The sequence below is a fragment of the Ammospiza nelsoni genome, chromosome Z, assembly GCF_027579445.1.
Source record: "Ammospiza nelsoni isolate bAmmNel1 chromosome Z, bAmmNel1.pri, whole genome shotgun sequence".
Classification (NCBI taxonomy): Eukaryota; Metazoa; Chordata; class Aves; order Passeriformes; family Passerellidae; genus Ammospiza; species Ammospiza nelsoni.
The window spans coordinates 56,334,390-56,348,220 of NC_080669.1; positions in this window are offsets into that span (position 1 = coordinate 56,334,390).

Genomic DNA, 13,831 nt, shown 5'->3' on the forward strand with positions numbered 1-13,831 from the left:
ATCACGCAAGAAAAGTCATGGGCTACAAGAGGGGAAGACTGTAATTCTACTAACAATATTATTCATTAAGGTAAAGCCAGCCATTACAAATCTCTTTCTTAATATGTAGCGTTTCTTCTGATGGATTATATATTACATGAATAGCATCCATCTTCAGCATTTCTTAAGAAATTTAGTCTAATTCCTTTAATATCTTTCTGCTACAACAATGTGAATGGTCATCTAGTAGTTTTAGAAGAAATTAATTTAGCTTGTTATATAAATTACATGAATATCCAAAAACTGGGAACCCTGCACTTTCTTTAAATCCCATTTTATTCATGACATAATTAGAAGATTGTAGATTTTTCCTCATCATTATTAGACATACATTAGATTTTCATCTGAATTAACTGCTATCGAAAACAATGGACTTGTTGTTACTCACTGAGGACTTTTAGACTTGTTAATTTTTTCCAAGTGAAGATCTGCATCTTTAACATATCAGTTTATAGATACAATGCAGGCCTCTTGCATTAAGGCACATTGAGTTCTAGAACTGTAAAAGAGAAGGAAAAAACGGTCAAAATGAGTAAGTAGTAGGCTTTTGGGGAAACATTACAAAATAAATTTTTTACAACTGTAAGTAACCCCTCATTTTTTTCTACACATATATTTTTCATAGAAAAACCTTAATTTGAAACTGAAAGACAGTATTATGAATTCAAATGCTAAAACTCTATGTTCTAACAGGATGTATAGCACCAATAAGATGCACAAAAATATGGGTTTTTTTAATCTTCATTAAAATATTCCCAATTTGGCTATAATTTCACTAGTTTTCACATGTTCCTCTCTCTTTTTCAAGAGTTTTGATTGAGTTTTACTACCAAATGAGCTAAGAATGTGGATGGAATCAGCTAGACCAGGATCTATCCAACCAACAAGAACTAACATTGAATTGAATTCAAAGCACTAGGCAATCTTAAAAAAAAAAAAGCCCCAATCAAATCAGAAAAAAATTTTACTTACTTTTTTCTTTGTTTTTCCATGTAATGTTTTTCCCTCTACCTAGATGAACAAGTTTTCATTTTAGCTTCAGGTTAAATCTAACTCTGTGAAAAACTGCTGTCTTTATGATTTCTTAGTTTCTCTTCATGACATCTTAATATCTCAATACTTCCCCTACTAAAATAATTTCTTTACACTGGGCTCTTCAAACCTAGATATTTCTACTGTCTAAAATAAATTAAAACAAAAAACTCAAAAAAACCAAAAAAACCCCAAAAAAACCAAGCTAGAGAAATTGATATATTCTGACAATTCCTAAACTGGTAAGTCTAGTCACTGAGAACAAAAATAATTTTCCCTATAATTAACTAAGGATATAGAAAGATGTCTAGAAAGATGAAACCAGGCAAAATATTTCTGCAAAGAACCGTGTGGAAGAGAATTAACCACAAGTTTTCTATTTACTTCCCATATAACACCGTCATTAGAACATGCATTTAACATGTATTTTCTTTTTAAAAGTGCAAGCATTAATTTGAACAGCAGTCAGAGTCAGTCCATATTAATAGGGGCTGTCTCTGTGCTCTGTGATGACTTCAGAATGCCCAGTGTAGTGACAGTCTGTTTGCATTTCATGAGGGAGTCGTGGGTGCCCTCAGGGCTGCCCTGCTCAGTATCCTCCTTGTCTGTTCTGGTTCTGCACCCCTTCCACCTCCTCTTTTTTCCTCTTCCTTCTTTACTCCTAAGTACCTACCTACTAAGAGAGGGCCTTTAGATACTGCAGCTGCAGCAGCTGATTTCCTCAGCAGAAGAGCAAGTGAGCATCAGCCAACAACTGCAGTAAGAACTTTGATAAGAAAATACCAGAAAACGTGTATCTTGGTGTTTGCATGGAATGCCTTTCCAAAGTCCAGTCTCACAGACTTCCTGAGCCACTGGTACTGGTTTTATACTGTAAAATTATTTCATTTATTTATTTATCTATTTAATTTTTTTAAAAGTTACTTATGTATTTATTTATATATTATTTCCCAACAGCTTCACTCTTTAATCGACTTTTATACAGAAGGCATGACTTTTTGTGCATGTCTCATTCTCAGTTAAAACTGAGTTTGGCCAGAGATATAGAGGATATCAGAAAAAGCTTCTATAGATATTAGAAGTGGGGAAAAGGCGATGGAAAATGCTACACACTCCAGAAGGAAGCCAGAGACTTGGTGACCCTACAAACTTACAAAGGAAAAATTGAGGTTCTCAACAGCTTCTGTGCCTCAGACAACAAGTACTCCAGCCACGTTATTCAATTTGAGAAAGGCAAAAGCAGAGATTGGGAGAATGAAGACCCTAAGCCCATTGTAGGAGAGAATCAGGGCCAAGATGATCTAGTGAACCTGAATGTGCACAAATCCCTGGGAACTGATAAGGTTCATGTGTGGGTCCTGAGGCTGCTAAGCCACTCTCCATAATGCTTTTAAGATCATGGCAGTCAGGTGAAGTCCTTGGTGACAGTAAAGACAGAAATATAGCCCCCATTTTTACAAAGGGGGACCCAGAAGACCGGAGGAACTACCAACCAGTGATTCTCTCTGTGCCGGGAAAGATAATGGAGCAGATTCTCCTGGAAACTGTGCTAAGGCACATGGAAAATAAGGAGGTGATTGGTGACAACCAACATGGCTTCACTAAGGGCAAAGCATGGCTGACAAATTTGGTGATCTTCTATGACAGGGCTACAGCCTTGGTGGAATTCATGAACAAATTTTCATTTTATTACTTTATGGGGTTGAGAGACAACCACCACTACTACCTTATAAGAAAAGAAAGGGATGGGATGATGGAGGGAAAGGGATTAGCATTATCCTCTTTCAACTTTATATCTTCTCAAAAGAAAGGAGACCAAGTTCCTTGTCAATACCAAGAGGGTAAGACACTTTTTGAAGTCACCTTCAGAGACTTTATTTAGATACAACTTCACTAAATGCAAAACATTGGGCTTTCTGCATGGAACCAAATTTTCTTTCTCAGTAGTTCTGAACTCTCTCTCTTGTTCTTTTCACTTCATTATTTTATGACTGTTTCCCCAGTAAATTTTCCTATGATGTGTGGAAAGGGGGCTCTCTAACACCCCATGATGCCAGGGCAGCATATATCAGACTGCATATGATTTCATATTATCACAACTGTGGAAGGTCCAGATGTCACATTATTGTGAGATTTTCACCAACACAGTGCTTTAAAAAGACACTTCCAGGCAAATCAAGGATCATAGGAAACTAAACTGAAATAATCAAAATGTGAAAAAGAAATGAATGTTAGAGTAGATGAAGACTTGAGAGATTACACTGGAATAATTTGCATTTTAAAGTGGACTGAGTTATGCTCTAGACTAGATAAGATTCATGTATAAGTCTTATTTGGACTAAATCAGTTGGCACATCCTTATATCTAAGTAAATAAGCACAAGTAATTACTGTGAGTGTTTAGGGATTGGGAATATGGTAGAAGCTTTTTGCATTACTCCATTCTTCATATCTATCTGTGATTTTTTACATAAGGTGTATTATAATTGTTTGCAATTTGTTAGAAAGTAAGCATTTGTGAGATTTAGCAGTTCACTGTGATCAAGGACATGATTTTTATGTAAAAAATATACTCACATACATGAACTCTCATTCAGAGATATTGCTGGGAATTATATACATAAATGCCTGTAATAACCTGATCAGTCACCCATAATTTGAGAAGTAATAAAGTAGAATGGAAACAAGGTTGAAAGTTATCAACACAGTCCTTATTTGTCACTGACTTCCTTGAAGATTTGGGTTACAGCCTCAAGTATTGATATTTGAATAATGCTAAATTGCTTTCTGTACAGTTTGATTACCCAGCTTATCTTATATGATTTTAGAATTTAAAAAGTAAATGTATACTTTTTCTTTGTGGGGAGGCTAAATCAGAATCTTAAAGTTTCATGACAGTCACTTTTGAAGAGGAAGGATTAACTTCATTCTAATGCCGAGACCCACGTGAGCCTTCACACATTTAGCATTAGATTTTAAATACTTTTGCTGTAGTTCTTTCCCAGTAATTATCTCTTCATTCTTTGTGAAAAATTAAATACTCCAGATCTTCCTTCAGGAGCTCTTTTCCATAATAAAGGTTACATTATTTGATGAGGAACTAGAAATACTGTTATGCAGTCTATGTCTGTGGTATTCACATGCTACTAGGAGATTCCAAGTGAAACTGAATGGGTGGTTTTCTCCAGACTATTTATCCTTCTTCCTAACTCAGTTAAGCCTTTCAGCAATCTTCTCAAAGTCTTCCTAAAATCTTCAAGACTAAAGAGAGAAAGTGACCAAAACAACAATCCATTTGTGGAAAATGTTAATCAGAAAACTATCAGATTCAAGATATATATTGTTCATAGTCATGACAAGCTCTTTTAATGACTGGAAGGAAGATATTATGAAGGTCTTTCATGGTCAGGGTGTTTCAGTGCTGAGGCTGATACATCAGCAACTGATACCTATCTGCCATGCAGTCTAGTAAGTAACTTGGCACTACTGCCCTTTCTCTGACTTTTGTTCTGCGGAAAAAGGAGAGGGAAGAGATATCAATGAATATTTATCCCAGTCTAACAAAGATATGTTTATCTATTACTGTGATGGAATCCACACACACACTTGAGCAGAGATAGGATTTTATAACTGTGATTTCACACCATCTATGTTCAAATTAAAAGTCATTATTAAAAGGGAAAAGGTACATTTCACCATAGCACATTATATTTTTATTGATTTCAGCTTCCAGCAAAAACTAATTTAATCTTTATAAATCAAATTTTAAAAACACCTCAATCTCCCTTCTGCCTGTACCACACTTCTTGGAATTGTATTGTCAGTGTGATTTCAGTTTGCATTTATGGTCTCTGTACGGAGAAAGCTTGGTCCTTTACATCTTCTTCCACGAGAGACAGATTTTTATGCACTTGAATCTATTTTAAATGTCATTAAGACATGGTTGGTGTCTTGTTGAAAAGTCAGGATTGATACTTCCTTAAATGTTTGGTCAGAATTGTGAAACAGTGACTGAAAGCAAAGGAGATGGTAACACCACATTGAACTTCAGGACCATCTCACTTAGGTAAGTCAAGATCAAAATACATATTTTTATCTCATTTTCATAATTCATAAAAATTTACTAAATGGTAGCAACAACTTGCTGTATAATTTTAAAAACACTTTTTTTAAAATTTGCCCTTCGCTCACACATTGACCATGAATTCAGGGGCTATACAGGAACATAAGCAAGGCTGAAACATATTCAAGCTTACTCCTATTAGGAAGTAATTTGATGTCCAATTTCTTTAAAACAAAACAAAAAAACACTTACAGAGAAAGGACACCAATATCTGGGCCTTCACTGCTTGTAATTGTAAAACTATTAAATATATTTACTTATTTTTCTCTCTTTACTCATCTCTCTATTTGTTTCTTGTTTAAAATACGTCTGGGCTGTCTGCCTGACCCTCTTTCAAAATTAAATATACAGGTATATCTTTGATTTTAAAATTGTAGGAAACTTCTTTTGTTTTGCCACTTTTGTATTAATAAATATGCTTTTTTGTGTTTTTCTTAAAGTGTAGCCTGTACATCTGCAGTGCAAATCTGAAGGATGAAATAAAGGCAATTTTCTTCTAGTGCATGCCTTTTCCTAAAAAAAACCCCAAAACAAAATAAAACAAACCCCTCCCCCACAAAAACCCACCCAACTCTTTACAAGATACAAGACAAATGACACAAAAGTGAAAGGGCACTGATACAAACTGGATAGGCTTACAACATAATTGAATTAAGTCCTGTGTGCCACATATGATCACAAAGCAGAGCCATGTCTTGAGCACTCTGAATGTAGGGAGGCTGCCAGTCAATAAAAAGACCCTTTAAACTGTTTAAATGCATCATGAGCATGTGCAGAACACTCCTAGCTAACAGGTGGCTGAATAAAACTCAGCTGGTGTTGCACAGGGCTATAGCATTGACCTTCTTTAGGATAATTTCAGCCCTCTTTAAAAAAAAAAAAAAACAAAACAACTGTTACTGTACTTGGTGTAGTGGAAACAATTTAAGGATGAATAATTTCTTTTAGCCCCTTGAGGCACCGGTGGCTCGTTCTCCGCTCTCTCTCCCTTTCTGTGTCTCTCAAGTGAATTAACATAAAGGAACAGTGACAACAGCAAGCTGAAAAGCGTAGCTGGTGGGAGGATTAAGTATATCATTGAAAGGAATTATGTTGTAAATGACTGGGAGGGGTAGGGGCTTCTGTTCCTTGGTCCCATCTGGTCTTTAAAGAATACCTTGTTGTAATTACCCCCAGATGGCTTTGTGCTACACTGGGTCTGGACAGCCAGGTGCCACTGTACCCTGCTGGGTGTGATATTCATTGCTACATGCAGTGACAAAAATGGACTTCATTGCAACCTAATTTCTTCCAGGGTATTACACAAATATGGAATGAATGTAGCTTATCAAACAAGAGCTTAGTGTGCCAGGGGCTGAAACTGTCAAATGGAAGACAAGACTGCCTTGTTGTTTCACTTTTAACAATTGTCTTGATATGTGGAAATATCAACAATTTACAGTGTTTGAATGCTAATAAATATATATTATATCATGTTAGCTATTTTTCCAGAAGCTGAAATGCTCAAATTACCCTAAGGCAATTGCTGGAAATGGTAGAATAACAAACGCCTCTTACAAAGTCAGTTTTTCAACAAGATTTGGTGTAGGCTAAGTTTGGGTCCAATCCTTGAAGATGTCAGCACAGAAAACCCTTTCTCTTCACTCCCAGCCTCAGGCTTGTACTTCTGCCCCAGATGAAATTTTTTCTACTTTCTTTCATTTCTTTTTATTGATATTGCTTCCTTTATCTCATGTAGTTCCTGGGAATTTTACCTCCAGAATCATACCAGTCTTATATTTTCAAATCCTCCTTGAAAAAGCAGTTATGAAGCTCTTCTAAAAGAATCATTTTTACTAAACCTAAAAATTAGGTCTTTTGCCACAAAAGGGAAAACAGAAGAGAAGTTTGAGGAAAAACAGAAATACAGCATTCAAAATCCTGGGTTGCTGTGAAACAACTGACTGTATTTTGTACAAGTAACCGTGTTACGGGGTGATCGGTACTTCCTTTCTCACTGAAAGTGCACAAATGGACATTGAGTGAAATGCCACAAAGAGAAAACCTCTTCCCAGCTCATCTGTTTTCCTGCTCTGCCACACACCTGCCCACATCCCCCGTGTCTGTGTAAGCCCGTGTATGCAGCTTCTTCGTCGTGTTTTGTGCGGCTTGTGCACAATTCCCTATTCTCCAGCTACAGTGCCAGTGGCTCCACTGAATGACCAAGGTGTGGAACGGCTCTCCCAGCAATTCTTGGTCACCACAATGCCAACAATAGCACCAGCTTTCTTTTCTAAGGTCTGAAGGGAATGAAATGGTGATTGCCTGCTTCTTGCGTCTCTATTTAGCCTCACAATGCCAAGATTGTCTTTCCCCAGCCTTTCTGTACTTTCCACCATGTTGCATAATCAGAGGAGATGTAACTCTGTGGCAGCTGGTTAGCTACTGCAAGTCACATACGTGCTCAACAGATATTAGTAACTTGGGAAAAAGACGCTCTTTACATCTTTAATCTACCTGTGAAAATTTGTAAATGGCATCATGACTGAATCCCTAGTCTCCTTCATTACCATCATCTGATTAGAATCGTAATTCTGAGAGAAGTGCCTGATTGGCTTTTGTTCTAAGACTCTTTTATTCTGTCCAGACAGTGCACATTTTAAAACTGTAATATTTTCTGAGAAGGAAAAAGAGTCTTAAAGTTCTGAAAAATCAAACTTTCAAAACATAGTGACATAGTAGTTTGGTGCTTTTAAAACTGCCTCCAATTAAAACCTATACGAAAATAAGACTACTCTACTTTAAATCACCAGATCAATTTTTAGTTCTGGGAATTATTAGCAAATAATTATGGTCTTCCATTTTTGTAATTCAACCTTCTTATTTTTTTACAGGGAACCTTTGATTTTACTAATTGCTATTTACTCAGACATGTAATCAGTCATACAAAAAATAAAATGTCTCTGCAAGGTAAAATAGATTTTTCACCCATTCTCTGTGACTTGGACAATGTAATTTTATGAAATTTCCCTGATCAGCTCTTATTCACCTTTTCCAGGAAGTTCAAATTCATCTATAAAGCCTCAATGCCATCTTCCATCACCATTAAGAATACTTTCAAAAGTGTTGTCCCAGCAACAAGTGCATTAGTCAATCCAATTGTTTGCTATGAAAAATGATGGGACAAATTTTGACATTAGAGACAAGGTCAGACTTATGCTGACTTAGTACTGTGTAGCGGCAGGTTTCCACATGTTAATCAAGAAAGTAAGATGTGTTCTCTTTTTTTTCTGTCCCTTCCTCCCTGTCTCTCTTTCTTCTACTTCTTTGTGTTTGCAAATATATTTATGTAACTTAGGAAGAAAATCTGATATATTAGGCAACTATAATTACAATATCCACCGTGCTAAAATTATCAAAATTATAGTTTGTGTGTTTTTTAAAAGCTAAGGCAAATAATATATTTATCAAAGTCAGTTTATTTTTATATAAGAAAGTGATGCACATGCCTTAAATTAATGAAAATGAGCTACATAAGTCAGACATTGTTTTGAAAATTAATTTTTGTCTACCGAAACTTCACTATGTGCATGATTTCCAATACCTGATAATAACTTAGCTACATAGAAATGAGGAAAATATCAGCTCTGAATTTGAGAGTGAATTATGTTATAATGTAATTAGAGTTACTAATTGGAAGAATGAAGTTCCCAAATCCTCTGTTCTGCCATCAGTGAGATCTAACCCAAAAATAAGAATTATCTAAAGCTTGCATATGAAATACAAGGTCCAGTTTGAACTTCAGTTTTGCTCTGTCACCGCTGTGAGCTCCACATTTCAAGCATCTCCCACAAAAAAAATACCCTTGACAAGACTCCATCACACTGCAAACCCGTCATTCCTCAGCCTTCAAACCTACTTCTCCCAGGGAAGAAATCTGATTAAATATTAGCACTTCATGTCCCACTGCAGATCCTATGCACAACTGAACAAAAAGAAGAAAAACACTCCCAGTGCATTATTACAAGTATTTTGCCCCTCCACCTTCTTCACATTTGGGGTTTTTTCAGACTGGGAAGATATGGTAGAAAAGCTGGTGAGTCTTCTGGCTTGTATCTTGTGACATTAATTATAAATGAAGACATTAAAGAAATAATGGCAGTATAATTTTAAAGTGTATGATTTAATGACACACATCAACCTAACTTTTAAAGCTTCACTTAGTATAAGTCCTAAGAGATGATGTATTTCTAAGCAGTTTACAGGCTATGATTAATGATTATCTTCTGAATGTAGAATATTAATGCAGTCCCTCAGTAGATATGTTCATCCAGGAGGCTGAATGTTTACAGGCAAACTAGAATCACAGAGCACAGGAGACGACATATTTATTGATGAATGCACTGTTTTGTCAATAACACTGACGTGAAGCTGTGTCATACTGAACCATTTAATCAGAAAGATCTTGTGTGGTGAATTTGCAGAATTAGTCTTGTTTGTGTTTTGTTCTGTTTTGTGGTGTTTCATATTTGAGAAAACAAAAATTATTCTGAAGGTAGGCACTAGTGACAATTTTGGTTGAGCATTTCTCAATCTTCTGGGTGTTTCTGCTAACCAGGTTATGATCCTGGCTTACAATGTACCTTACAAGGTTACATTATAGGATTTGTAGTCAGAGTGGCTTTAGTGTTGCGTATTACCTTTCACATTGCACGGAGGTTCTGCGTGCACCCAAGTAGAAACTGACCATGATGATAAACTTGCAGTCACTTACTGAAAACAAGCAAACAAAACATTCTTGTCACCCTTCTGCATTTTGGACAAGACCAAAATTCCTGAGAAACCTCTTTGTTTCAGCCACAAATGGAGAAATTAAAGTGGGCTAGCTGAAAATACATCAGCAAAGATATTATGATGAGGAAGAAATAAGCATGTAACACTCAGAACTGTATATGAACACACATATATTTACACACTTATAGAGAAGGACTGTGAGGCACATGAGAATGCAATGCCACAAACTTGGCTGGAAAATAATATCTGTAATCTCTGGATTCAGACATTGTATGGAAGACGTTATCTTTCTTTGCTGAGTTATATGGCTTTTGAAAATTATCTTTCACTTATTGTGAGTGTTTTAGGGTAAATCAATATTTTTTGTAATTTTTTTTTTTTTTGTAACAAGGTCTGTTCTTACTTAGTTCTCAGAGTGGTCATCTTGAGTCACAGTGTAGCATTGAAGTCTTAAGGGTGACAGCAGAAATGGAAAACTACCTCTGACGAAACAGCATGGCCTTAATGAGAAAAATATGACACATTTCCAAGCTGGTGAGTAGAGTGTAAATTTTCAGTATTTGCTAAGCTGAAAGCTTTATTGTTTCATGGTTGGAATTTACAGGTAATCAAAAATGGCTACATCCTAGTGTCAGGGATCTTCCACTCAAATTTCAGCTTTCAAACAGTCTTAAAATCAAGCCAGACCTCAAATGTCTAAAAGCTGAACTTTCTTCTGCACATGGACATATCTTTTTAATTACTATTAGCCTGAATCCCTAGACTTTTCAGAGATTTATGGCCCTTTATGGGATGGAGTCTTGCAGAGCACTGTCATTACCACAGGCAGAGTATGAGCCACCGCAGGAAGCATGCAGGTGGTGTAAAGCTCTGCTGATCCTGCCATGAAAACAGCAGGGTTCTGCATTTGCCAGTGTTACAGTGCTTTAAAGGGGGCCCTGGGGATGTGGCACAGGATGCTGTCAACCAACTGTCTATTTGTAGAGGGAGCAGCAACCTAGCCTTTGGCTGGAGTGGTGAGTGTGGGAGCTGAGCTGGGGCTAAGAGAGAGGGCAAGGATGTGGGCAGCACTGGGTGGTGGGATATGAAGTGGAGAGCGTGCAAGGATGACCTAGCAGTGAGATTCCTGGGAAAGCAGGAGGGGGCAAGCTCTGGCAGTCACCTTCGCTACGGCACAGCCACCTTTCACTGCCTCCAGTCCACATCAACCATTTGCCTCGTGGTTGTATCCTGTGCGTTGTAGACATCATCTAACTCTAAATTCAGGTGGCCCTTCTCAGAGATTTCAGTGGGAATCCATACCCCTCTGATGATGTTTGGGTCTGAATGTTTATATACTGTGACTTTCATCATTTAACTATAAATCCAAGTGACCCTTCTAACAGATTTTGGTGGGAAGACATTCCCCTTTGACGACATTTGGGACCATGTGTTTATATACTGTGACTTTCATATTTTTTTTACTTTGTCCTTTTTTGATAAAAAGATTTAAATTTTCACTTACGTGATAGAAATGCAGTTGTCTAATATTATGACTAATGTGCTATAAAAAAATTATATTTTGGTGTAAGTATGAGTCTCCTGTTGAAAGCTATGTACTAAATTAACAAATCTTTTTTTTCCTCTGGCATCAATCCTAAAGTGATCTGAGTAAGTGGTAACTCTGCCTCTTTGAACTTTGACTAAAAATCAAAAGAGGCAAAATTTTTCTTCTAGGTGGATGGGAAATTAAATTCTAAATTCTTCTGGAGTATATGATAGGGGTTGTAACTTCAAAAACAATTTTCTTCAGGGAGTAAAAGAAAAACTTTAGTGTTTGCAGACATAATGAATATGCAATGTAACATTATATTTCTTCACTTAGTAAGCTGTTCAATTAAAAACTTCTGAAAAATGAGAATGTTCTTAATTTTCTACTTCTCAGCTATTTACAGTTTCTTAGTGAACAATATACCTCTAAAGCAGTGTCTTGAAAATGGAACATATTACACAGATATTGTGTAGAAATCTACAACCACAGTATCAGGTATGCCATGACAGTCATCCTTTCCTTTAATGTCTAAACTAAACAATACATTTTTATAAGCTAACTTATGCTTTAAGTAAAGAATAAATAGTTTGGAAGGCTCAGATAGATCATGAAAATATATTTGGGACTAAGATAATACTCCTGTTGTTAAAAAAAGTTTAATATGAAAATCAGTAATATTTTTTTCTTCATGTGTGAAAACTGATTTTATTTTTGAAGACAGCGCTGAAAGATGAGACAAAAAGGTGGTCACTATATGGAATTTTCTAACAAAGAAGAAAAAGAAAATTTTCAATTAGGTAAACTTGGAATATTATGTGATCTACTAGTAGAAAATTCAGTAAAGGATCTGAATATATTTTTTGGTGCATGCAGGCTTTTATACTTCTACATGAACATTTACACAATTCTGCAATTCAACACAGAAAAGTTCTGTGAAATTATTCATTTCATCTCCATGTTGGGGAGATATCATTCATAAATTGTTTTTCCTGTTGTGACCTGTATTCTACAGTATGTCCAGTGATGGAAAAAAAAAGGGGGATGTTTTAAAGAGTAATAGAAAGAAAAATTTTTCTATTTTATTTCATATACTGATACCCCACCATCTGCTATCTGATTAGTCCTTTAGATCACACAACTCTCTTAGGCTATAAATATGCATAGACAAATATTCAATTTAAAGCTTCCAAAGGTAGACAAGGAACAGCTAAAACTATATAAATTAATTTTCAATAATTTATCATCAAGTACTCTAGCTGAGGAGTTTGTATGAACTTCTGCAAGGGCAAGGCATAGACATAAACAAAATCTTGTAGATAGATGGCAGTTCCAATCTATTTAAGACAACAGTCAGAGCATGCCTTCACTCAAAGCCTCTTCTCATCAGGCATGATTGCAACCACAGTAGTCTACAATTGTAAAGATAAGAGGATATTGTTCTCTGGCATTTCATTCTTCTCTAATTTTTTATTTTGTTTCACCTCATACTTTATCCTTCAAATGCAAAACCTTAATAACTTGTCAGTCACATTCTACAGTGTAGCAAAATTGCAAATTATATTGAGAAGGGGCGGCAAAGCATGTTGCCCATCTATTCTGTAATCAAATATGTCCCTAGGTCTAATCAGTAAGAGGACAAGTCGGCTGACAATGCTTGTGCACATCTTTACATGATATTCTCAGTGTCAGCTGAACCAAGCAAAAGACTATGTGAAGATTCGCTCCTCTGAGGCCTGCTGCAGTATTGATTCTTTATTAAGGTACTCAGTAGCAAAAAGAAATTCAGCATGATTATTCAAACATGTTCCTGAAAACACTATGAAATATCGTTTGCTTGACAATACCTTCTCAGGCAAATTTTAATGCACACTTCAGAAAATAGTTCAGAAATTATTTTGAGGCAGACAATTGACTTAAGAGTGAAAAAAGTCATATCCTTGTTGAACAGCACTACAAATCATTGAAAATTTCTTATTAAGCTTCTCCTTGGATATTGATTATTTTCTGTCTAACAGGAAAGAAAGAAAATGCAATTACAGCAGCACTGTTCATGCTGCTACTACACGTACAGGTCTATCAGGTTTTCCAGTATTAACCCTTATTGTCACAGGCTTCTAAAATTAACAGTAGTCTTGCTCCCATGGGCTCAGCTCTACTTCAGTGTCTGAATCTTTACAAGGATTATATATTTAAAACACTTGGGGCCATATTCTGTTCACAACTATCCTCCTGTAAATCTGAACTCATGCCATAGTACCCAAGTGCAATCTCTTCATTACACTTTTTGCCATCTTGCAGAAACTATTACGTTAAAAAATATTCCAGGAAATTGTC